This window comes from Grampus griseus (genome assembly GCF_964374135.1).
Source record: "Grampus griseus genome assembly, chromosome: 1".
In the NCBI taxonomy this organism is placed as follows: Eukaryota; Metazoa; Chordata; class Mammalia; order Artiodactyla; family Delphinidae; genus Grampus; species Grampus griseus.
In genome coordinates, this window is record NC_139017.1 from 129,440,869 (window position 1) to 129,468,185 (window position 27,317).

Sequence of the window (27,317 nt, forward strand, 5' to 3'; positions counted from 1 at the left end):
GATAGAGAATGCAAGGTTTCCCAAACACAGGTACCAGTGGAACTCCCCAAACCCCATCCCCTAGAGTTTTGCCAAATACAATTTGAGAAGTCCTGATTCTGCAACAACAACCTTATTTGGAGAGATATTCTGAACGATGGAGAAACCGAGGTTGAGAGAGATTAAATGACTCACCTGAAGTCTCATGGATGTTTATTTTATTAGAGAAAAGGCAGTCCTTTTGCATTGTGGGCTCTGATTGCTTGTCTGCAAAATCTTGATGCTCAGGCATCTTTCCGCTTTTCCCCAAAGACTCCCTTGTTCTACAGAGCAGAAAAATCCCTGAGAAGACCACAGGGATTCTCTGCACATTCACAAGGGTGTAGGATTGCTTTTTTTTAGTGACTGTTGTCAGGAAATGTGTTCTCTTTGGTACCTGTTCCTCCATCCCAGCCTGCCTCTGTCTCTTGTTTTAATCTGTAGAGTCTGAAACTGCCTATAACCTGGGGCCAAGTTTGTGTCTATGTTGTGTAGCAATGAATGATGTGACGTTGGACTCATTACACTTCCCTCTCTGGGCCTCGGTTTCCCTCACTTAAAAAATGAAGTGTGTCTTTATTCCCGTCCTGCCCCTAGGTTCTTCATGACCATTAAAAAAATTTATTTTAAAATTTTTTAGATTCCATATATATGTGTTAGCATACGGTATTTGTTTTTCTCTTTCTGACTTACTTCACTCTGTAGATGCAGACCTACTAGAGAATGGACTTGAGGACACGGGGAGGGGGAAGGGTAAGCTGTGACAAAGTGAGAGAGTGGCATGGACATATATACACTACCAAATGTAAAATAGATAGCTAGTGGGAAGCAGCCGCATAGCACAGGGAGATCAGCTTGGAGCTTTGTGACCACCTAGAGGGCTGGGATAGGGAGGGTGGGAGGGAGACGCAAGAGGGAAGAGATATGGGGATATATGTATATGTATAGCTGATTCACTTTGTAATAAATCAGACACTAACACAACATTGTAAAGCAATTATACTCCAATAAAGATGTTAAAAAAAAAAATGAAATGGGGGTGGAAGTTAGACATAGTTTAAGGCCCCTTCCAGCTCTGCCATTCTAGTCTGTGTCTCCCTGGATTCCGATCCAATAGGTGCCCTGGGTTTGGATCCTCTGCTGTGCCAAGCTTATTATTTGGATTTTGACCTCCGTACCTTGTTCTTCCATCTAAACCCACTGGAATTTCTTTGTTTTGTCATATATTTTAGTATTCTTAGTTTTATTAATTTTAAAATTGCAGAAGCAACACTGCTGTTTGGTCAGAGTTAAATAATCCTGAAACATAATAAAAGCAGAAGTTTTCTTTCATGTAGCACACTCCCTATTCCCAGACATAATTTCTTCCCTATTAACGACTTGGTATAGAGACTTCCATATATTTATTGTCTATTAGTATTTTTCTTCCTCTGTCTTTTCTCTGTTTTCCCCTTGGGTTCTTCTGTTTCTTATCAACCCAGTCCTGTGACTGCTTATCTTGCCTTACTCAGTGATATTTGTAACTTCCAGGTTGCTGCCTCCTTATTTGTTTCTAGCTCAGTGCTTTATCTGACCCTCATTGCTCCAGGCTACTCATTTTTCTCCAGGCTTCTTAGCTTTTTTTTTTTTGCGGTAAGCGGGCCTCTCACTGTTGTGGCCTCTCCTGTTGCGGAGCACAGGCTCTGGACGGGCAGGCTCAGCGGCCATGGCTCACGGGCCCAGCCGCTCCGCGGCATGTGAGATCTTCCCGGACCGGGGCATGAACCCGTGTCCCCTGCATCGGCAGGCAGACTCTCAACCACTGTGCCACCAGGGAAGCCCTAGGCTTCTTAGCTTTAACTTGAGTACCAACTCTCAGAAGTGACGTGTTCCAGTCCTGCTCCTGCTGCTGTTCCCTGGCTTCCCAGAGCATCCCAGTACAGGGAGTAAAAGTGTAGTCTCTAGAGTCCAGCTCCTGGCTTCAAATCATAGCTCTAACACTTACTGGCTCTGTGACCTTGGCCAAAGTACTTCATTTCTCCGGACCTCAGTTTCCTTCTCTTGAAAAAGGGGTACTATTAAAAATGATCTCATGGTTCTTGTTAGTGTTAAGGGGGTTTTGCATGTAATCTTTTCACAATTTCATCACAACTTCCAACTCTAGTTCACGTCCTGGCACATTGCAGTTTCTTAAAACTGTTGACTCTTTTTGCAAAGCACTTCACATTAGCAAATTGAATAATCTACATTGGCGGATACGAAAACAATAATGAGGTCCAAAGAGATTGAAATAACTTGCTTAAAATTACGCAGATAGTAAGCAACAAAGCCAGGATTCAAAGTCAGATTTTTTGGCTCCAGATTTCTGTGCTTCTCACTATTCTCAGCAGTGTTAATCCGTATCTTATTCATTGGGGGCCTCTGATACTCTCCTGATGCTTGTGGAGCCTTCCATCCTCTAACTTGGAATCTGGTTGGTTCGTTATTTCTTACACATGGCTTAATGGGTTTCTTCTTCCAAACCCATCCCCTTCTGCTAGGTAATCAAGTAAGAAGTTCCTCCCCCCCTCCCCAGGAAGGTCTGGGCCCAATATTAAATCCAGAGTTTACTCTGATTTCAGAGTCTTTGTTTTTCAAGGCAGAATGGTTAGTTGAAAGAGTATTGACTTAGGAGCTAAATGGGTTCCAGTGTTGATTCTTTCCTTTAGTATTTGTATGGTTTTGGCCAACGCAATTAATTTTCCTGAGACTTAGTTTCTTTATTTGTCAAATGGGGATGGTCATATTAATAATACTTGCCTTACAGGATAATTGTGACACTGGAGATCATATATGATAAGTACTTGGGTATAGTAGACATTCAATAAGTCATTGTTATTGTTTGCTGAAGTAGTTACTTCAACTGTGAGAGACCAAGCTGTTACAGGCCCCAAAGATATGTGATATTATGATGGGGGCTAATCTTTGAGTCTACTGTCTTTCAGTTGTATTTGGGAGGGATGGGGGAAGAGACTAGCCTGGTGAGAAGGACACACTTTTTTTAATTAATTTTTTTTATTGCATTATAGTTGATTTACAATGTTGTGTTTCTGCTGTACAGCAAAGTGAGTCAGTTCTACATACACATGTATCCACTCTTTTTTAGATTCTATTCCCATATAGGTCATTACAGAGTACTGAATTGAGTTCCCTGTGCTATTCAGTAGGATCTTGTTAGTTATCTATTCTATATATAGTAGAAGACACATATTTGGCCTGGATTTGGATCTGGCCTGTGGCAATTACCAGTTGTACAAACAGGCACGTTGTTTAATCATTGAGCTTCAACCTCTTCCCTTGAGAAAACAGGAGTAATCATACCAATCTTATAGAGGCTTTTGAGGCTTAACTGAAATAGTATATGTAAGGCACGGCAGTGATTTTAAAACTATTTGTTCTCCATAAGACATTGTTCCAGAATGTCCCAATGTTTGTTATGTGTCATTGTATTCCTATCTGTGCTCTTAGCACTCAGCATTGCCATCATATAGTAGGAACCAAAAAAATGTTTGTTGGACTCAATGGGCCCTTGAGTTGAATAGTACAAACACTTTATACCCAGAACTGTTTTTTGTTTTGTTTTTTTAAAGAAACGGATGTTTATTTTCTATCTACCTTATTTCTGTTTTCTGCTTAAAAGCTTGGGGAAGAACAGCTTAAGACCACTCAGTGGTTGTTCCTACCCTTTCAGTGGCCTGAGCAGTGGGAGCTGCAGACCAGTCCTCAGTGGCGGGCTGAGGGCTCCCGTCTTGTGCAGGAACTTCTGGGCAGGCACAGAGGCACCTGCGCCTTCAGACCCGTGTGCGACTGTGTGTAGAATACAGTGAACTTGGGAGCTGCAGCAGTCCATTCACCCTGATGTTCCTCCTTGGCCATGGCCTTCTCAGCATGGCCTGCTCTTCCTTTTCAGTCTCTCTGGCACCTCTGTAGAAGCAGAGATCAGGCATGACTTCCCACGGTGTGCACACGGGATGGTACCACGCATGTGCAGAACTCCCTGGGCCAGGATCTACCACCTCAGACCCACTGAGTGAACTCCCTTGTTGCTGCAAGGATGGCAGTGTCCACAGGGCGCAGAGGAGAGTCTGTGTTACAGGGAGCAGTGGTAGGTGGGTTCACATACAACACCTCTGTGAGAGGCTGGTCGTCAGCCCTGGGATCAGTAACCCCCAGAAGACGCGGCCCCTGGAAGGCTGCCTGGATCTGGTTAGTGAAGGTTCCAGGAGTGAAGCGGACAGCAATAGGAGTGGCTCCAGTGACAGCAGCAAACTTCAGCACAGCCCTCTGGCCAGTGTTCCTGGAAGATAGGACACTGATCAGTCGGTTTTTAAATGGTAACAATGGCACAACAAGAAGCAGAAGCTTCTCCCAGGTCCCCTTCAGATCTATAATGTAGATGCCGTCACTTTTCCTTTAGGAGATGTATTGTTCCATTTGGAAGTCAAGGTTGGTGCCACCTAAGTGGATTCCTGCTGCTTGGAATTTAAGGACATCCTCTTCCTTCATTTGTGGGACATCAAAGGCTCTGGTTATTGTGAAACTTTCCCTTTAAGTTATTATGGAAACCCAGGACAACACCATCTAGACCCCTCTGTGGGTAGTGCAGAGTGGTACACCCAAAGTTTGACTGCTAGTATGCTCACCATTCGGTGTCTGGAAGCCCTACAAAATAAAATGTTAAGGGAGTTTTATGCTGAGTAAAACCCCCAGGCTTAGGAACCAGCGTGCTTAAGACCTCAGATTTCTTTCTGGCTCTCAGTATGAGGGTCATGATTATTTCCCTTGCGTCATCCTCCACATGTGGCTTTTCATCTTACATTCTGGCTTTGCTCCAGGAGACGACACACTGCCTTATGCCAGGGACCTGGTGAAAGGTCACACTGGGAATGGCCAGGCCGGGAGGAGCTCACCTAATGGTGTGGGTCCCTGACTGCATTCTTTAGTGCCCCACCTTGGTGGGGTAAAAGCAAGAGTGAAAAAGTCCAAAGGGGCCTAAAATTTAGAGTTTGGCCTGATAGTATAACTAGAAGGTTTTTTGGTCTGAATTGCTGTAACCAGGAGAGAGTGAGTTTCTGTCATTTCCCTACCAAATGAAAAATGGAATTTATGATGAATGGTTGTTAAATACAGTGATCTGAACTTATTCTTTCCAGCCTAGTGAGACCCATTCCAACCTTTTACAGACAGTTTCTTTAAAGATAGCATGAGAAACCTCAGTGTCCTCTGAAGGTTTTTGTAAATGGATGCCAGCCCAGCTTTTTTTGTTTTGTTTTGTTTTTTGCGGTATGCGGGCCTCTGACTGTTGTGGCCTCTCCCGTTGCGGAGCACAGGCTCCGGACGCGCAGGCTTAGTGGCCATGGCGCACCGGCCCAGCCGCTCCACGGCATGTGGGGTCCTCCCGGACTGGGGCGCGAACCCGTGTCCCCTGCATCGGCAGGCGGACTCTCAACCACTGCGCCACCAGGGAAGCCCAAGCCCAGCTTTTATTAAACTGGGTTTATACGTCATTTAATTGGTCATCTTGACATACCTCTTCCAGACTCTGCTTGAGCAAAGACAAAATGAGTTGAGTGTTCTCTTCTGCCGCAAATGCCGAGCTTGAGTGTTTTTTTTTTGTTGTTGTTGCTTCAACTTTGTCTTTTTTTCATGTTGTCCCTGAATTTGTTAAGTTTGTCCCTTTTTCAGGGTTTTTTTTTTTTTTTTATCTACATCGATTATATCTAGTGTGGTTGATGTTCACCTCAGTCCAATTCAGAGTACTAAAGCAAATATCTACCGAGCACCTGGTCAACACAAAGCATGCTGGTGCTATTTTCTAGAGCTTCAACACAGAGTCTTTAGAGCTGCAGCATTCACCACAGTAGCCATTACCCCTATGTGGCTATTGAAATTTAAATTAATTAAAATTAAATGAAATAGAAATTTCAGCTCCTCAGTTGTACTAGCCATATTTCAAGTGCTTCACAGCCACATGTGGGTAGTGCCTACCATATTAGACAGCACAGACATAGAACGCTTCCATCCCTGTGGAAAGGACAGTGTTGTTATAGAGATTATAAGCGTAGCCTCTGGAGACAAACTGCCTGGGTTCAAAAACCTGGCTTTGCCTCTTGTTAGCAAGTAAATTCATCTTTCTAAGTCTCAGTTTCTTCATCTGTAAAACAAAGCTAATAATAGTAGCTACCTAACAGGGTATTTGTGAGGATTGAAATGAGATGAGGTATTTAGAGACTTAGCACAGCGCCTGGCTCATAGCAGGCCACCAGAGGAGGACCTGGGGGAAAGGGAGGTTGCAAATAACAGAATGTTCAAATAGAGTCTGAATTCGGTGTCTGAAATACAATAGAACATAATTTCCCTTTTAATTAAAAATCTGGAGGTAGGCAATCCAGGATTGGCATGGCATGTCCCAGTGGGCAGGATGAGGTACGCATCCACTGTCTCTTTAGGTTCCCAGAATTTTCCTACTGACATTTTCACTAGTGTCCTGTTGGCCTGAATTTAGTCACATGGCCACATCTAACTGCAAGGGAAGCTGGGGAACAATTTTTTTTCTGGGTGACTGTGTTTCTAGCTAAAATTTTTATTACTGATAGAGGAAGGGGGAAATGGATATTGGAGGAAACTAGCAGTCTCTGATACTAAGAGAGACAAGACTGAAGCCAGAGTACAGAGGTCTTTAATGCAATCTAAGGAGTTTTTTATTGCTTGGTCTCTGTGGAGCTATTGATATTCTCAGTGTAGGGCGTTAATACAATTAAAGGCTGTTCATGGTAATGGACTCTGACTTGGTTCCTCAAACCAGAAATACTCACCTTAGCAATACTCAGATAATTTCAAGAACAGTTCCTTTCAATTAAAAAAATTTCCCCCTTAATCTTCCAACATTCTTTCCCACTCTCCCTCCTTTTTAAGTAAGGGGAAAGGTAGCCTGAGGGGAGGAAATGTGAGAAGGCAGCCCTTCCATCTGACAGCTCTCCTTTTAAACTTCCTCCAGTGTATCACTGGCCCTGTCATAAAGGGCTGAGAGTGGAAATCAGTTCTTCACATGGGGTGGGGAGTGCTATCTTTTTGTTATCAAGATAGTGTGCTCTCTCTCTCTCTGAGCACTTGTGCTTACCTCAGACACTGCATTGTTGATGGTGTGCCCCGCTAGATTCTAAGCAGCTTGAGGAGAGAGTGCAGGTCTTACTTGAGTCCGTATCCTCTGCAATTAACACAGTACCTAGGGCAAGGCATATATAGGGTTATGGAACGTCTAGGTAAATGCTGAGCCCATGAATGCTGTGCAGATTGCACTAACCTTAAGGCAGGTGCACTCGAGCTGAAATCCTCATACTGTTGATTACTGCTGAGTTTGTGCTGAAAGCATTTTATGCAAAGGCTGAGAGAAAGACTTGAAAGGTGGAGACAGTTGTGGCCACCTGGAATGTGATTCTGCTCAGAGTACGTTGGACTGTGTAACAATCAGAGAGGTCAAATAGTTTGTGTTAAATCCTGGAGAGGTCCTCTCTTTTCTTACTTTGCCTTTGTCTTTCTAGGCACTGGTTTACTAAGACGATAAAAAATATACTGAATTTGTGTGCTTATAAAATATGTCCTTAGGTAAGCCCCTCCAGTGAGATTTTTAAATCAATGAATGTTTACTGTGTCTGTGTAAAGCATTATGGTAGGCGCCAGAAGGAATAAAAATAGATAAATAAAAGAACGAATCCTAGCTTTCAAGGAATTTACAATCAACAAACACTGTGCTAGGTTGTAGGAATCTAAATATGATTGACTAGGCTCCTACCCACAAGGGGATTACAATATGGTATGAAAAGCAGACAGATAAGCAGATGATGACATGTACTGTGATCTAGTGTTTGAACCTTTCTCAGGGCCAAATGTACATGTTTTGGTTAAAAATTTAAAGAAATTGTCCATTTGAGATTTTGTGAAATCTGCAGACACATTCTAGTTAACTAGTATGTAAAATGTTTTCGGAGAATCGGGTATATTTTAGGAGTGGCAGGGATATGATATGCAACCAGGAGAGAGAGAGAGAGGGAGGAGGAAAGAAAAGAGGGTTGATCATTTTGAGGTGACATTAAATTATCTTTTGACACCAGCTGTATCTTTTTTATAACAGAAAATGGAAATAACTCTGTCCTTGACCTTCAAAAAGAAATTGACTTACCTAGCTTAACTATTCAAACAAACAACTGTGTACTCTCTTCAATTCCTATGATGATTTTGATTTACTGTAAATGATTGAATTTAATGAACTAAATTATGCTATTTAAATGCATTTTGTGAATGGTATTGTAGTTTGTTACAAAGCATTATGTCTATGCTAAATTGTGCTGTAAATGATATGGTATGGAACATATGTGCTGTATTCATAATTTAACTGTTGCTATGGAGTGCCTTCTTAGATAGGACATACTGAAAAAGGAGCCTTTATTTACCTGGTGAAATGAAGGTGATATCTCAGCAAATCACTAGGTCTTACTGACCTTGGCAGAATTACAGTGCTAATATTTTCACATGGATGAACTGTTCTTGAACAATTTCTCTAATGTATATGGCAGAAATAGGCTTTCCATTAAAACTGCATGTATATGGTATATCTTCCCTTTCCATTTTTTTTCCCCTTCAACAAACGTTTACTGCAGTCATAGCAAGGATAATTCCACCACCATTAAGGTTCATGTTTTCTCCTGGCTTCTCAAATGGTAGAGACAATTGAAATCAAGTTTGTCCTGGGCTTCCCTGGTGGCGCAGTGGTTGGGAGTCCGCCTGCTGATGCGGGGGACGCGGGTTTGTGCCCCGGTCCGGGGGGTCCCGCGTGCCGCGGAGCGGCTGGGCCCGTGGACGGTGGCCGCTGGACCTGTGCGTCTGGAGCCTGTGGTCCGCAGCGGGAGGGGCCGCAGCAGTGAGAGGCCCGCGTACTGCAAAAAAAAAAAAAAAAAAAGTTTGTCCTGCAGTTATGCTGGTGCTCTATGAAAGGACTTGCAGTAGATAACACCCTGCTCTTCTTTCCGAGTAATTTGAGAGATTTTGTAAAGAGAGTAAATGCTGAGGCCAAAATAGCGTCTTTATTACTGATACAGGCTATGTTGGCTTAGTGTGAGAGCCAAATAGGCTTTCTAGCAAAATCCTGACATTAGGTATACTTACCCACTAGGTCCTGGGCTTTCTTACATGGAAGGACGGCATAGGTAAGATTTTTAACGTGGAAAAGCAAAGAGTTTGTGCTTACTTTGGATAGGCTCATCTCAAGAGAAAGAAGAGTTAAGCCAATGTGAGCATTCTTTATAAAGTTTATCAGTTAGGTTCAAATGAGGAAAGGGAAGAGACAGGGCTTAGCTGTCTTTATAGGAAGGAAACATTAGGCATAAGAAAAAAACCATTCCTCAATAACAAGAGGACTTTTTTAAAAAAGGAATTAGTTTAAAAGTTTATTGCTAAAGAGAAATCCATAGGATTTGTTGCACATTTATGATGATTATTGCATTTTTTCCCCTCTGAAGGATATTTTCATTATAGTAATACTTCTGTTACTTGCTAGATGAAGAGACAGCTGCTTGGGGCAGCCCCAATTATAAGTTCAGGAAAAATTGCTTGAAATTCAAGTGATCATTCTCAGTAGTTCAATGCTGGCCATTATATTACATTGACATAGCACAAGACTAAAAGTAAGGAGACTGGTTCTCAGAGAAGTTTCATGATCATTAGCTCTGTCTTAGCTCAAGTTGCCATAACAAAATGCCATAGACCGGGTGGCTTAACCGACAGACATTTCTTTTCTCACAGTTCGAGAGCCTAGATGTCTGAGATTAGAGTTTCAGCAAGGTTGGTTTCTGGACAGGACTTCCTTCCTGGCTTGTGGGTAGTGGCCTTCTTGCCATGTGCTCACATGACCTCTTGTTTGTTTGCACTCAGAGTGAGTGAACTCTCTAGTGTCTCTTCTTATAAGGACACTAATCCTATCATGTCTGGGAACCCACCCTTATGACCTCATTTAACTTTAATTACCTCCTTTTGGCCCTATCTCTAAATACAGTCACACTGGTGTTAGGGTTTCAACATATGAATTGGTGGGGGGGACACAATTCAGTCCATAGCAGGCTCATTGTGTGACCAGGCAAGTGATTTCTGTCTCATTTCCCCTTCCTATGCATGAAAGTTAATGCCTTATGTTAGCTCATAAGGTTACCAGTACATCAAGTGAAACCATGGACATTAATACATTGAAATGTTTAAAGTGCCATACATATGTCATTATTTTTATTCATTTCTGAATCTAATAGTTACTGGTGGTAGGGTTTTCTTGATATTTGACCATCCTTAGTTCTTTTTCTCTTACCTGAATATTTCTAGATGGCAGATAGGAAAGTTGAATTATGTCTGATTGTGGTCTCACTCCCTTAAGAAAACATCTTCTAGAGGCAGAAAACAGCATGAAGTGGGCATTGCCCAACAAGAAATGTTGATTTTTCCATTATGACTTCAAATTTTCAGCAACTAGATTTCACAACCAACCAATCCTCTGGTAACAAATAAGAATTCAGTTTTATTTTGATTTTGTTTTTCAAGTACAGTTTTTTTGTACTTGAAGCATAAAAGGTTAAGAGAAAAATGGGCCTATCTCTAATCAGACTGCAAAAGACTATAATGTTGGCACTAGACAGAGAATATTAAGCTGGTGGGAGAGTTTTTTCAGTTAATGAGATTGAATTTTTCAACTCAGAGTTAGGTGTATGAAAATGACTAGATAGTCAGTTTTGATGAGTTGCTGTAAGAAAAGAATTAGTTTTAGTCATTTTTCTGTGCTGTATTTGGCATTTTTCTCAGAGTGATTCATTTAACGTGTCTCTTGGTAATATTCTCTGTGTATTTATTTTAGAAGTAGCAGTAAATGATACAACTAATATTCTAAAATATTGTAATGGATATGAACTTGGAGTTCATCTATTTGCTCTTTCTTAGGATTATAGTACAAATTGCTGCTTTGGGAGCAGGGACAATATAATTCTTATCAGAAATATAAAACAGGTAATACAATCTTCTTTAAAATAATTAATTAATTAATTAATTATTTTGGCCATGCCTCGCAGCTTATGGGATTTTAGTTCCCCGACCATGTATTGAACCTGGGCCCCAGCAGTGAAAGCACTGAGTCCTAACCACTGGAACACCAGGAATGAGACCTTTCTTCGTGATTGGCTACCATGAATGGCTATAGGTGGGGCACACAGTTGGTTAATGACTGTAGGATTTCCCATATCAGGAACATGAAATTATAATGTTAGAGATTTTACATTTTTCTGAATGCCAGAAGCATAGAATTTTGGCTGGTTATTCTAGCAAGGTGCCGGGCTGATATACAGCTAGAATCAGAGACTTGGAGAATCAAAATCTATATATAAAGTAAAGTGAACTCTTAAGGCATGTCTTTAGAACCCCCAGACCACACTTGCAGATAACAAAACAAAAACCAAGGACTATTAAGTGATTTGTTCAAAGTCACCCAACAAGTTAGTAATTGAGCCAGATACCCTAGGTATTCTTCCAGTACAGTATTTCCTATATGCAAGAAAGGGACAGGTATTACAATCATCCTATAGAGAAATTAAGGGAAAGGAAGTTCCTTGTGTGACCACCAAAGCTTTTAAGATCATAGAATTAGATCATCTGAATGTTTAGGGATACTTAAAGATTAGATTTTTAAATATTGTCTAATTAAATCTCCTATACAACACTTGAATCCAATCTACAAAATCCCTGGCAAATGGTCATTCAATGTTTGCACACCTAGAGTGATGGGAAATTGATCTTTGTTTAGCTCAGATTGTTAGAAAGTTTAGTCTTATATTGGGGCCTAATGTGTCTTCCTGCAACTTCAAGTCATAGGTTTTAGTTCTGCTTTCCGGTGGTTCAAAAATCATAGTTAGCCACGGGACTATATTATCCTATACCCTCTTTCATGTGTATTACTCTTGTCTTTGTGTACTTTCAACATTCTGTGTTTTAGTAGGACATACTGAAATGTCCACTGAATCAGTCAAATCTATAAATATGCCTCTTTGATAAGAATTTCAAGTTCATTGTATAAAACAGGCCTGAAAAATTTCCAGAAGTGTTAAGGAAAGGGAAGCTAGAGTCTATTATAATTCCTTTAGGCAAATTGTTTGATTTCCTTGAGGTATTTGCAAATGCTGGTTCTCATGTGGGTCTCATTATGACTAATATAATCTATTTGACCAGCTTGATTCAACCCATTTTCTAAAACTCATTGATTTGTTATCTCTATATATCTTTGTGATACTGACATTTTCCAGTGTCCATGGCTAGTACTCAGTAAATTATGTAAGGTATTCCCTTCCATCCAGATCTGCAAATAATACTAACAGTTTAGTTCTGTGTACCTGTGTTAAGCAAATTTGATATATAACAATCAGATTTAGATACAAAATTTCAGAAGATGATTAATTCATTCAAAGACTTCTTTTAAATAACTAGTTCCCCAAATGCCCTTTAAGTTTAATTAGATTGGAAAAAAGTTGTGTTTAGACCTAAGATCTCTGGAATATTTCAAGTACATAAAGCAAGATATAGACATTTGAAAACTGCGTAAGGGAGAATAGAATTATGGAAATAGATTTGTGGATGAACAAAAAGAGGTGAAATTCAACACAAAAGGCTATCTGAATATCCTGCATTTGGTGGGTTACAGACATGCTCCAAGCTGTTTGAGAGTGAGTGGGGCTTGTGGCTCAGCCTAAGAAGGTGAACTATTATCTTAAACAATCAAGTGTTCACAGACTCATAGAAAAGACAGGTCAGGTGTATGCCGGAATTTACAAGGATTATCCAGGACAGAACCTGAATTAAAAACTTTAAGAAAATTCATTTTTTGTTTTTAATCTATTCCAATGTCAGGAATTTTTTCTCCTTGCAGTCTAACCTAAGCCTCTAGCTTGATTCTCATGAAAGAAAAAGTTACAAGTAGTTATCACCTCTTTGTAAGGACCCTCCATGTACACGAGCTCCGTTTCTCTCTGGATTATGAAGACCCGAGCTTGCCACTAAGTTCATGGTGATTTTGTTAGGACCTGTTAAGTGGGAAGATTCTCTTACTGATCTTATGCCCTCTTTTATCCAAGTGAGTAAAAGCCAACTGAGGGATGGTAGTGCTCCCCAGCACTTATTTGTCTGGTTCAGGCTCTTGCCTCTGTACTTGTGGGGGCCCAATTTGGTATTTTATGTATTATTTTGGGGTATAAGACTAGGTAACCTTATAATGACAATAAGGATAGGAAACATCTCTTTATAAAGTCAAAAAGTAAAGAATAGAATTCAATATAAAGCTTCTGAAATCTCTCTCATACTTAGTGGCAAAATTGACTGTTTACATTAGGTTAAAATTTATTCGTAGAAAATGTTATGGGCCAATGTCTTAGGAGCCAAGCACAAGTCTGACTTTGGATCAGGTCTGAACCAATAAATCTTGCGGTATTTTTTTGCTGAAAACATTTAAAATGTATCTAAAATGCATTTTAAAGTCAGTTTGCTTTAGGCTACTTGATTTATGATGCCTTGGTGTAGCTTCATGTTTCTTCAGTATATGACTTTCATCAACATTGGAGATTTTGGGGCCATTATTTCTTCAAATAGTTTTTCTCTTCCCTTCCTTTCTCTCTTTTCCTTCTGGGATTCCAATTAGTCACATATTAAGCTGCTTGAAGGTGTCCCACAGCTCACTGGTGCTCTGTTCATTTTTTTTTTTCCAGTGTCAAACTACCGTTAATCCTATCCAGTGTATTTTTCATCTTCGACATTGTGCTTTTCACTCTTAGAAGTTTGATTTAGGTCATTTTTATATCTTTGATGTCTCTCCTTAACCATGCTTATGCTTTCCTTTTTCTTCTGGAACATATAGAGTGTATTTATAATAGCTGTTTTAATGTTCTTTTCTTGTAATTTCTAATCTGTTTGATTTCTGGGTCTGTTTCTATTGATTGATTTTTCTCCTCATTATGGGGCATATTTTCCTGCTTCTCGTGTGACTTCGTGAATTTGGGTGCTAGACATTGTGAATTTTATGTTGTTTAGTGCTGGATTCTTTTATGTTCCTATAAATATTTTTAAGCTTTGTTCCAGGGCATTCAAAAAACTTGGAAATAGGTTGATCCTTTTGAGATTTACTTTTAAACTTTGTTAGGGAGGACTAGAGCAACTTTTAGTCTAGGGCTAACTTGCCTACTACTGAGACATTATCCTTCTGAGTTTTTTACCTGTTGCTTTATATATTATGAGGGTGTTTTTGTTTTGTTTTGTTTTTAGCCCTGGCTGTTGGGAATGTGAACTATTCCCAGCCCTGTGTGAGCTCAGAAAATTGTTCCGTCTGCTTCTTTCCCATGGTTCATTTTCCAACCTTGGGTAGTTTCCTTGTATGTGTGTGCCTATCAACACTCAACATGAGACTCTGTAGATCTTCAGAGCTCTTTTTTGGTGCTCTGGTGCCGTCTCCTCCATGGTACTCTTCCTGTGATTCTATACACCTGGCTTCCCCACATTTTCAACTCTGTCTCTCAGCTTAGGGAGACCACCTCATTTATTTTGCCTTCTCTTCCTTGCCTGTTGTCCCATGTCTGAAAACTATTATTTCATATATTTGTCTATTTTTTTAGTTACTCCATCATAGCCAGAGGTGGCATCCTAAAAGTCAGTATATTTTAGGACTCTTAAGTGAGAAGAATGCTTTTTGGGGCTTCCCTCGAGGCACAGTGGTTAAGAATCCGCCTGCCAAGGCAGGGGACACGGGTTCGAGCCCTGGTCTGGGAAGATCCCACGTGCTGCGGAGCAGCTAAGCCCATGCGCCACAACTACTGAGCCTGCACTCTAGAGCTCACGAGCCACAACTACTGAAGCCTGTGCACCTAGAGCCCGTGCTCCGCAACAGACGCCACCGCAATGAGAAGCCCATGTACTGCAACGAAGAGTAGCCCCTGTTCGCCGCAACTAAAGAAAGCCCGCGCGCAGCAGCAAAGACCCAATGCAGCCAAAAATAAATAAATAAAAATAAAATAAATTTATATATATATATAAAAAAAGAATGCTTTCCAACTTTTTATTCTATACCCTAAAAATGTCCAATACACAGTATTTAAAGGCATTTATACAAACAACTGAAATCTTTCTTTGGGGAAATTAAAACAACAAAACTTGATTGCATATCATGATTTCATACTTTGCAGATGTTAATATTTAATCATATATAGAGTCATTTAGCTTAAGTGCATTAATGTAACTCATTTAAAAGAGGCCAGTAATTGTCCTATTAACTCCCAGCCTGGATGTTATCTGCTCTGCCCTGCTAGTAAGGCCAGAGGGGGACTCTTCTCTATTGGCACCCACAGAGATTGCTCTGATCTGTTGAAAATCCTGTTAAAATCTAATTACTTAGGAGAATCAGCCAGGGAATATCTAATGAGCTTGAGGAAACCCACTAGAAGAAATTCTGTGTTACTAACGAATGAAATGTCTTCTGTCTTTCAATTATACTGGTACCATATGAACATAATTGCTGCCTTATAAAATGTGACTTTTGTTTGTTGTTTTTTAATTGTATGTCATGAATTTTTTGAGATGTGAAAATAACTTAATTTCCCGTGGAGGACAAATGATGGTTTAAAGCTTAAATAGGCATACTTTATTTCCTCACAAATATTTGATAACTTGTTATCAAATGCTTAAAAATGTACATGAATTAGTGAAACCCACCACACAGGTGTGAAAATTTTGACTATTTAAAAAACTTGAGTTTTTAGCTGAGAATGAAAAATGTGTTCATCAGGAGACTTTGGAAAGGATTATTCTCTGCAATCATCTTAAAAATATTGCCCAAAGAAGTTGATTTATTAAAAATGAAAATTTGTTTGTCTCACTTATTTTGTAAATGTATCTTTGAGACTCTTAGTGTGGTTTACATTTCCTTCTCTAATAATTAGCAATATCTTTTTTTTCACATCCAATTTAACTTTGTATTTCAACTTTGCTGACTTTCCACTTCTCTATATTTAGGACTTTTTTCTTAACATTGGATGGTTGTTTAAGACTATGGGCTTTGTAGTCAGATAGACCTGAGGTATTCAAATACTAATTCTTCTACTGAGAATGAATTTCTTAACCTTCTGAGTCTCAGTTTCATTTCTATACAATGGGAACACTAATTAATATATTAAAGTTGTGAATATTTTATGAAGTAAAGCATGTAAAGTGCTTAGCATGGTATCATTCATGTTGTAACTGCTCAAGAGATGGTAGTTATTATTTTTGAAAACTAATTAAAATTTGGTATATGAAAGAATTGTGATATCTAAGATTCATTAAAAACTAATGTAGGGTGAATTTCTATTATCCTAATGTATTTCTATCACCATGCTCGTATTAAATTTGTTGAAAAAATTAAAAAGGGCCTATTTTTAGTAGCATGTCGGTGAACTTCATTCCAAAGTTTATCAAGTTTTTAGCCAATGTGTCATTTTATAACATGGATTGATTTCGGCAGATGACATCAGAAACAAAATGTGGTTTGGTGATACATTACTTAGAAAAATACCTGTCTTAGTGATAAATTATTATTGGAATATTATATGATTTTAATGATTGAGGAGAAAAAAAGACTATTACGTATTATTTCAACAATTAACAATGTAGCTATTATTTAAAATTATTATCTGGCCTATAGAACTCTGGCAGTTGAAATACTTAAATTGACAGTGCTTTTATTTTCAATCACTTGATAACATGCTAGAATTCAATTTTCTATTTTGCCTAAAATATAGATTAAAACATTGTTTAATCAGACTATTTGGAAATTAATATACAAGTAGCCTTATAAAATGATTCTTGTGTTTTATAACTGGGCAAGGAGGTAGAATTATTATAATAATGTTTTCACTTAGAATATGCTCTTTTATATTTAAAATTCCTTTCTTGTATAATTCATTAATTCTTATAACAATTTTATGTAGTAGCCATATAGTACTGTATTGTAAGCAATAAAAGGAAACAGAGAATTTTTGTATACATGTAGCTCTGATTATATATATATATATATATATATATATTTTTTTTTTTTTTTTGCGGTACATGGGCCTCTCACTGTTGCGGCCTCTCCCGTTGCGGAGCACAGGCTCCGTACACGCAGGCTCAGCGGCCATGGCTCACGGGCCCAGCCACTCCGCGGCATGTGGGATCTTCCCGGACCAGGGCACGAACCCGTGTCCGCTGCATCGGCAGGCGGACTGTCAACCACTGCACCACCAGGGAAGCCCTGATTATATTTATAGTATAAAAAATACACATACAAAGTATAATATACAAACTAGGATGTTTCAATAAAAGAATATTTAAAATAATTTGCTAACATTTGTGAATTTAATACTTTACATAGATTTGATCTTCTTGAAAAAATCTGAGAGATAATGAATGGTGTTATTTGGTGGGGGAAGAAGTTAGAATTGAATGTATGGTAATTCACACTATTTGTTAAAAAGTTTATATGTAATCAATAAGTATGGCAAATTTATTTTATCTGTCATGAATTATTATGCTATAATCAAAGACCAAACACCAGCTACTTTGTTCATTTAACAACTATTTATTGAGGGCTTATTATTTGCTGTAATGGGAATGTAATGTTGAACAAGACAGTCAGGGAAGAAGAATTAGCAGATTCATTATTAAAGCTAATATTTTGCCACAATGTCAGTTCATGAAACTGTTCACTCAGCTGAAGTCCCTGACAGAAAGTGCTTTGGTTGTTGATCTTAGCATATGAAACTACCTGCTAAGCCTGGCTTTGCTGGGGAATTCATATACATATAATTAAGTTAGCACCTCTTCATTAATCAGTTTCCGTTGATAACAGAAACAAATACTTCACTGACAAATAGAAGTAAAAATAAAAAAGAGGTAGTCTTACATCTTACTTTTGGTCTTTCCAAGGTTAAACTCTCTGTTTGGAAAACTTCAAATGTCTAAATCTCTGTAAAGCCTGTCACATTGCTCCCCCACTATGCCCATTTCCCATCCTGTCCACTCCCCCCAAGGACACACACTTCCGCAACTTTGCCTGGCATATAGTAGGCACTCAGTAAGTGCTATTGAATTAGTGTAATTAATAATTCTTTTATTCCATTAGGTTATATTTCTAGTTCTGTTGTTGATTCCCTGTGATAATTTGGCATAAAGCCAAGTCACAGGACCCCTTAATTTTCCTGAATAAAAATGAGTGCTACATTTTCCAAAAACCTGATTAAAATATACTGAGGACTGTGAGATATTAGTTGGAGCTGTATGAAATTGTGATATTTGACCATTTTTTTGACATACAAAAATAAATTTTTTTCTAAGATGTTTTAACGTGACCAAAAATGTAATATAATTATCACAATAATCACGACTCTAAATATGTTAGTCACATCATTGCTTATAGTTTCCTTTCTACCTTTCTATCTATTTCACCTTGATTGCTAATTTTGGCCTTGCTTTCTTCACTGAATGGTATTTTATTACCAAAAAATTAATTGCGTAATATACCTGTCACTCCAAATAGTAAATTATATATTTTTTAATGTTAATGCTCCTAGAGTCCAATAGGCTAGGTCTAGCAAGCAGTATTATTTGACTTCTTTAAGGACTTTTAGGTAGGGGATAGTGGGTAGTGTTTAAATTCTAAATTTTGCTATAGTTTAAAAAAAATCAGTTCATTTCAGTATTAGAAAGTACATATAAAACTAATTTTTATTGTTTCTAACAAACTGGAAGATTTTATTTGTCTATGATTTGAAAATTATTACTGTGTTTACTCTGAAAACTAAAATTTTAAGCCCTGGTCAACTGATTTCTTATTTATTCTGATAATACTGTGAAAAACCTTATAATTTTCACAAAATATAGTTATGACAAAATGATATTCACCAGAAATTATTATTCTGTCTCTGAAGCAAGGCCATAGATGATCCTTCTTTTCTTTTTTAAATAGAAAGTAACCCCACTGTATGAGCTAAAGCTCCCCTAAGGTAAAGCCCGCACTGCTGTGTGTTTCACATCATTTAAGGAAAGGAAACATAATTTAATTTGCTCAACACAGGGTATCTGGAAAGATGGCTGGAGAAGAGAGATGTAACCTTGCTATTTATGCAAATGTCAGGAAGCCGTTATAACTACTTATCCGTTAATCCAGGAGCCCTGAGCAAGTAACTCAAATGAGTAGTCCCCAAATCCAGGGCCTATGACAAGGTTTTCACTGGCTAGCAGCAAAAAAAAAGAAAGACAATATAAATTTTCCATAAAGCTAAATTTATTGAATTGAAAGAACTATTTATATTCACACATATATGTAAAATTTATATATATATATACATACATATATATGTGTATGTATTACATATATATATATGTATATATATATCAATATATATAGCCTATCTTTTCTTTGTAAGGAAAAAGGTTTTTAGAGTAGTTTTAGGTTCACAGCAAAATTCAGGAGGTACAGAGATTTCTGATATGATCCCTGCACCCCCAACATGCAGAACTTCCCCCATTATCAACATCCCCCACCAGACTGATACATTTGTTACAACTGATAAACCTACATTTATACATCATTTTCACCCAAAGTCCATAGTTCACATCAGGGTTCACTCTTGGTCTTGTGCATTCTATGGGTTTGGACAAATGTATACTGACATGTATTCACCATTATAGTATCATGCAGAGTAGTTTCAACTGCCCTAAAAATCCTCTGTGCCCCACTTATTCATCCCTTTTCCTCCCACCTCGCAACCACTAATCTTTTTACTGTCCCTGTAGTTTTACCTTTTCCAGAATGTGCATATAGTTGGAATCATATGGTAGGCAGCCTTTTCAGACTGGCTTCTTTTACTTTGTAATATCCATTTCAGTTTCCTCCATGTAATATAGCCTATCTTCTGTGAATTTATAGTAAATGATTTGTTCAGTGTTCCTATTTGCCAAAATAAACAGTTAGTCATCCTATGTGACTTTCCTGAATATTTTTTGAAATGTCCTTGAAATCGAAAAATCTTGGGGGACTTCCCCAGTGGTCAGGTGGTTAAGACTCCACGCTTCCAATGCAGGGGGCACTCGATCCCTGGTCGGGGCACTAAGATCCCACATGCCATGCAGCGTGGCCAAAAAATAAGTAAATAAAATAAAACAGAGACATATTTTTTTAAAACTCTTGGAAACACCTACTTTATATATCTGTTTTCTCACCTGTTGAATGGAAGTAATGATTCTTATAGGATTAGCATGAAGAATAAACGAGATGCATAGGTGGAAGTGCTTGGGATAGCACTTGACACTCTATGGCTGCTTCTGATTTTAGTCCAATCTGAAGCTCTGGTGTAGGGCCCAAGATTTCATCCAGTTTTCCTTTGAGGAGATTGAAGATAGTAAGCTCAGATTGAGACATTCCTTGGCACATAGTAGATGCCAAATAAGTATTTTTTGAGCCTAAGGGTTAATAAAGTAGAAGGGTTTTGTAGGTAATTGGGCATGAGTGTCAGGAGTTCTAGAATGAGTTCTAGACAGGAAATCTTTTGTATGTAGATGGTAACTGAAGTCAGTAAAGTATGAAGACAAGAGGACCTGGGACATACCATAATGATTTTAAAGCCCGTGAAGTTGTGTTGCCTCTGCAGCATATATGGAAAGGAAGCACAAAGGTCAAGACATCTTACAACATGGGACATGTTATTTGTTCCATGTCCTTCTTAATTTTGTAGGCTTTCCATCCTAGTTGAAAGTGTGAAAGTCTTTGGACTCTGCTTGTTGAATCTTTAATTCCAGAGCTGGAACCTCTTTTCCTGTGAGGCCTTAGCCATGCTGGGTGCTGTTGGCACTAAATATAATCCTTTAGGGTGAAAAAAATATGTCAGAAGTAAAAGATTATTTAGGGTCCTTTAAGTCAAGTTGGGTTATTTCCTGATAATAAGTGTATTCTCTGGAGAATGGTCCACCCTATTAGAGAAGCATGCCTTCTTTGAAAGATCACGCAGCTTGAGAAGAGATGTACTTGGAAAGGTAAGGAAGAAAGGAGACCCTAGCCTAGCCAGCCAGAACGAATGAAGCCAGGCTGGCAATCAATGGCATGACAGATGTTGCAGCCAGATCACTCTCACACCCAACAGAGATGTATGCTTTTCTTACTCGTATGGAAAAGGGCAGCCAGAAAGACTTTGTGCAGCCTGGCCTTTGTTACCAGCTGTCTGGCTGTTGGTAGGACTTGTCTCTGTTTATAGTACCCTCCCTATTTCATCCCAAGGGATACATTTACTCCGTAAACCCTATTCTCATGTGCTTGGTCAGTCTGTCCACCAGAGTAGGTCTAAAGTTTCCTTGGCTTGATTTTAATTCCTGAACTTTTTGTTATTGAGAGTGGGCCTCAGCTAAGCTGTGATGTTGGCAAAGTTCATTGTCCACAACTCTAGGATTTTTTTCTGTGCCCTTTCTGCCAGGCTCCTGAGGTGTTCTCCCTTTCAAGAGACTATAGTTCCTGCCTTAAGGGAGATCAGAGAGACAGTGTGACAAAACAACAAACTATGGTATTTATGGTGAATGCAACTTCTTTAGACCCTTAACAAACTTTTATCTGTATTGATACCCACCCTTTTCTTCTAGCTTAAATGTAAGAGATATCCAACCTTAAATCTAAGGCTAATTTCTCTATTTGTGCTCTGGATCTCATTTCCTCCTCCTAGCTAAGGTTCTTTACTTTTCAGTGATGCCCCCCTTCTCCTGTACTTTGGTTCTCTTCCTCTCTTAGAATATCTGAGTTGTAACTTTGGTTTTGCCACCTGTTTACTGTGTGAACTTGGACAAGTACTTTCACCTCTCTAGGCCATAATTTTCTCATCTGTAGAATGAAAGAGTTGGACTAGATGATCTCTAAACTTTTTGTCTCTGATTTTCTTATCTAAATGTATAAATTTACAAGGCTAGGGTTTATCTTTGTATTCTCACATATTGATCTATCTGACTTGGTGATAAATTACTATTGGAATATTATACATTAATGATTGAGGAGAAAAAGACTATGGCATATTATTTCAACAATTAACAATGTAACTATTATTTAAAGTCATTGTCTGAGTTGGAGGAAAAATTTCCTGGCCTATAGAATTCAAGAAATATTTGAATTGACAATAGCTCTGAGGTGCTCACAACTTTAATATTGTTCTACTTTCTCTCTTAGAAAGCAAAATGATTTTTTTTTAAAAACTGACACTTTATTTATTAAAAATTTGGCTTGTGGAATCCTAGTTCCCCAACCAGGGATCGAACTGGGGCCCCCTGCAGTGGAAGTGCAGAGTCCTAACCACTGGACAACCAGGGAATTCCCAAAATGATTTCATAACTCAGTTTACACAGTTATATATCTATATATATATAAGAATATATTAGGGCTTCCTTGGTGGCGCAGTGGTTGAGAGTCTGCCTGCCAATGCAGGGGACACGGGTTCGTGCCCCAGTCTGGGAAGATCCCACATGCCGCGGAGCGGCTGGGCCCGTGAGCCACGGCCGCTGAGCCTGCGCATCCGGAGCCTGTGCTCCGCAACGGGAGAGGCCACAACAGTGAGAGGCCCGCGTACCGCAAAAAAAAAAAAAAAAAAAGAATATATTATACACTTGTATATACACACATATAATAAGTATATATTATACACTTCTAGATTATAAGTGTATTATAATACACTAAGGTACTATTGAATTTTTTTTTTTTTACACATTTCCTCTTGTACTCTGTGTCAGTCAGAACTCTTCTTGTTGCAAGAAACTGAAACCTAATTCAAACCAACTTAAACAAAAGGATTTCCCAGGGGAGTAGTTAGCTTCAAGCCTAGATGGTTCTATGGACTCAAACAAGGTCAGTAGGTCTCTGTATTATCTGTTAATCAGGATAGGCTAAATGCTGTTATAAACAACCCCCAAATCTCAGTAGCTCAACACAATGGAAGTTTGTTTCTGTATGCATAACAGTTTAATGAGCATGTTCAGTGAATGGCCTTCCATATGATGATTAAGGGCCTCAAGCCCATTTCATCTTCTAGCCTGCTACTCCAAGGGCCTCAGAGTCCTCTGCTGGACACTTGACGTCTAGCCAACAGATAGATGTTGGGGTGGGAGTGGGGGACAGCCTGGAGGATCACTGTCATTGACCAGAGTTTAGTCATATAACTACAATTGTCTGCAAGGGAGACAGAAATACAGTTTCACTGTGTGACCAGAGGGAAGAGTGAGCACATAGCAGTCTCCTTTGTACTCTGTTTCCATCTCTTGGCTCTGTGTATCTCTCCTGTGTCATTCTTCACCAAGTTGTCTCCACATGGAGCAAAAATGGTTGCAGGCAACCACAGACTCAAATCCTCCTAATGTATCAACCTCGGTGGAAGAGACCATCTTCCCTGTCAGCTCCAGCAGAAAAACCCCATCTGTGGACCAACTGAGGCTAGTGGAATGGTTCATACTAGTTGGCTAGGCCTGGGTCATTTGCCCCTCCAGTATCATCTCTACCTAGACTGCATGAGTGGGTTACCCTGGAAAAGAGGGTTCTTGCTGCATAGGCAAGAACCAAGAGGTGTATACTACTTCCCTCTTAAGAACAGTGTTCATTTTAATTTTGTTAAAATGTTTTTTCAGTGCCTGTGTCTTGACAGTCTGTAAAATGCCTCCTCTTTCTTCTTCCTGCTCATTTCCCTCCTTGTCATTTACACTGATATGTGAATTTATTTATCTCACCAAACAGATGAGTACCGATGGGGACAATATATTTGACTGGATGTATGCCTAAGTCATTCTGAAAAATGTTCCCAGAGGTACTGTCTCCAAAACAAGTCTGTTTAGAATATTGTCTATGGAAAGAGAATAGTGTAAGGTCAATGCTTATTCCATAAAAATTAATCTTTAGAAGTAGAATTTTAGGCCCCTGATTGGAGAAGTTGCTTTGGGTTGAGTTGCTGCTCTGAAGCCTTCAAATCAGTCCACACGGGTGATTCTGTGTGGATGAAAGGCCAGTGAAGGAGGCTTCAGTGTCTGTGCACCAGCTGCACTGATGGACCCCATTGCTTGTATGGAGGAAGTTGACTTAAGGAGACTTATGGGATTTATGAGTAAGGGACCAGGTTCCTAATGCCCACACAGAGATAAGAAATTTGGCCAAGAAATCTATGAAAGGTAGTGAACCTAGAACTGATGCTTCTGAATAGAGCCTACAACTTAGTTCTTATACTCAAATGCTAGAAAAACTCTCTGTCCCAGATATGTGGAAAGAATCTTGGCATCTGTCTGGGAAATTAAAATCCCAAGCTTGTGCTATATGTATGTGTGAAGCCCAAATTTATTCTATCTGCGTGATATAGGATACATTATCCAAGAAATAGTCCAGGGCCATTGATAATATTGAGAGAAACATATTTGCAGAAACGAGGCTAGAAATACTGTGTATCTTCCATACTTTTACAACCAGGACACCTATGATGGCTATAGAATAAATAAATTCCGCTGAAATGGAATAGAAAAAAATTACAAACCATATAAAGAAAAAAGCTTCCATAAGGGAGAGTCAGCAGGTGCAACCAACAGAATTAGCACCCTAAGAACTAGAAATAATGGAATATTTTGAAAGAGATTATAAAATAAATGTTTATAATGATTTAAGAAATAAAAGGAAGACTAGAAGCCATTCTGAAGTAAGAGCATTGTATTAAAAATGAGCAGGTAACAAAATATGTACAAGATCTATATGAGGAAAACTACAAAATTCTAATGAAAGTAAAACTAATAAGTGAATTCAGCAAAGTTGTAGGATACAAAATCAGGACATCAAAATCAGTTGCCTTTCTGTACACTGACAATGAACAGTTGAAAAGGAAATTAAGAAAACAATTCCATGTATAATAGCATGGAAGAAACTTAAATGCATATTACCAAGTGAAAGAAACCAATCTGAATAATCATATTTACTGTATGCCTCCAACTATATGACATTCTGATAAAGGAAAAACTATGAAGACAGTAAAAGAAGGTTGCAGTGAAACTATTCTGTATAATACTATGATGGTGGATATATGTTATTATACAATAGTACAAATACATAGAATGTACAGCACCAAGTGTTGAACCCTAATGTAAACTTTGGACTCTGGGTGATAATGATGTGTCATTGTAGGTTCATTGATTGTAGCAAAGGTATTCCAAGAAAGAATATTACAGAACTTACAGAAATAAGAAACTGCATGGATGGTGTAGTAGCCACTATCATATTCACCATTGTTGTTTCCTTGCACATGGAAAGCTATACTTCTCAGCCCCCTTGTAATTGGGCTGCACCATGTAACTAGTTCTGGCCAATTGGCTCTGAGAGGAGTTCACTTTTAGGTTCCAAGTATCTAACTGCACATATAAGAAATGTCAGTGCTTGTTTCCTGCTTATTGACCAAGGAAGGCATTTATATGAGGTAGTGAGGCTTTCATCACCTGAGGGGATGCATCCTGCCTATCTTGTTCCTCCTTTCCATATTCTTGCCTTCTAGTCCCCTTGCAGCTTGGGATGGCCATGGGACTCATTTTGACCAATGAGACATAGGGGAATGCCTGATGTAGGGCTCTGGGGAAAGTTTTTCTTCTTAGGTAAAAGAGCTTTATGAGGAGAAAGCCTTTTATCCTCTTTTCTGCTTGAAACAGTGGTGTGATGATGTTGTGTTTGGAATGGGGACAACTTTATCTTATGACCAAGCATGAGAACCAAGGAGAGTGAAGAGCAGAAAAATAGAGTCTGTGTCCTTGGTATCACCATTGAGCTACTGCTCTTTCAACCCTGGTGCATCCAAATTCCAGATTTCTAGTTATGCAAGATAATTAAGGATCTTATTGCCTAAGTCACTGTTAATGGGGTATTCTGATACATTTCACACTGTTTTCAAGCATACATGTAATATTTCTAAAAATTGACGCATATTAAGCCAAAAGGAAGTTCAACATATTCTAAAGAACGAAAACCATATGGAACATGCTTTCTAGTTATAGCATAATATCAATATAATAATATAAGTATAATATATAATAAAAATGAATATCAAAAGTTTAAAAATTCTTATATTGTGGAATCTAAAAAACATTCTTCTAAATTCATAGATCTAAGAAGAAATTATGGTAGAAACTATGGAATATTTAGATAACAGTGAAAGAACTACACCATATCAAATCATAAAGCAGCAGATGTATACTCAGATGAAAATTTATAGCTTAAATTCATATATTAGCAAATAAAGAGATATTAAAAATTAATAAATTAGACACAGTAGAATAGTGCTTACCAGGGGCCAAGGGCAGGGGAAAATGAAGAGTTATTGTTTAACAGGTATAAAGTTTTTATTTGGGAAGATGCAAAAAGTCCTGGAGATGCATGGTGGTGATGGTTATACAACAATGTGAATGTGCTTAATGCCACTGAACTGTACACTTAAAAGTGGTTAAAATGGTAGATTTTGTGTTATGTATATTTTACCACAATAAAACATTTTCTTAAAAAATCAATAAAGAGTCAGTTCAAGAAGTTGGAATAAATCCCCCAAAAGCAGAAGGAAAAATGATGATAAGAAAGGAACGTAATTAAGTAATAAAAATTGAAATAAATCCACAAACTGAAAGAGGTAATCTGAAAGGGCAAACAACAGATTTATTAAGAGAAAAAAGATAACAGGAATGATGAAGGGAATGGCTCATTGAGTTAATCACTTTAGGGATGTCTAGTAAGGTAAGGACTGTCAGATGTCCCCTTGAATGAGCAACAAGCATGGAATGGCAAGGGCAGCCTCAGCAGAACAGTAAGGTCAGAAACTTCATTCACTAGTTTTTGAAATGAGTAAGTTGGGAAGAATTAGGAACATTCCTTCAAAACTTGATTGTGAAGGAAGGGAGACAGTATGAGAGAGTAAGTGAACAAGCGTGAAAGAATACTAGTGGAAGGGGAAATAAGAGCACTGGTACTCATAGTTGAGAGATTTTTCTCCAATTGTGTTCAGCAACCTTTGTGAAAGAAGGAATTGATGTAGAATAGTGTTTGGGGGTGCCTGCTCTGTCCATATTCCCTGCTTAGGTACAAGATGTAGCAGCCATATTTTAAAAAATGTGACTCAACCTTTTCTGGACACAGTTGATTAGCAGGGGTGGGGTGATCACTTATGCTCTCTCTCTTTCTC

At 38.6% G+C, this 27,317-nt stretch overlaps 1 pseudogene across 1 annotated transcript; it reads right to left on the reverse strand.

Moving 5' to 3' along the window:
• Window positions 1–3,692: 3,692 nt before the first annotated feature.
• On the reverse strand, window positions 3,693–4,548 carry LOC309836156 (small ribosomal subunit protein uS2-like; annotated as a pseudogene). Its single transcript has one exon. The product of its transcript is annotated as a small ribosomal subunit protein uS2-like (transcript).
• Window positions 4,549–27,317: the final 22,769 nt, after the last annotated feature.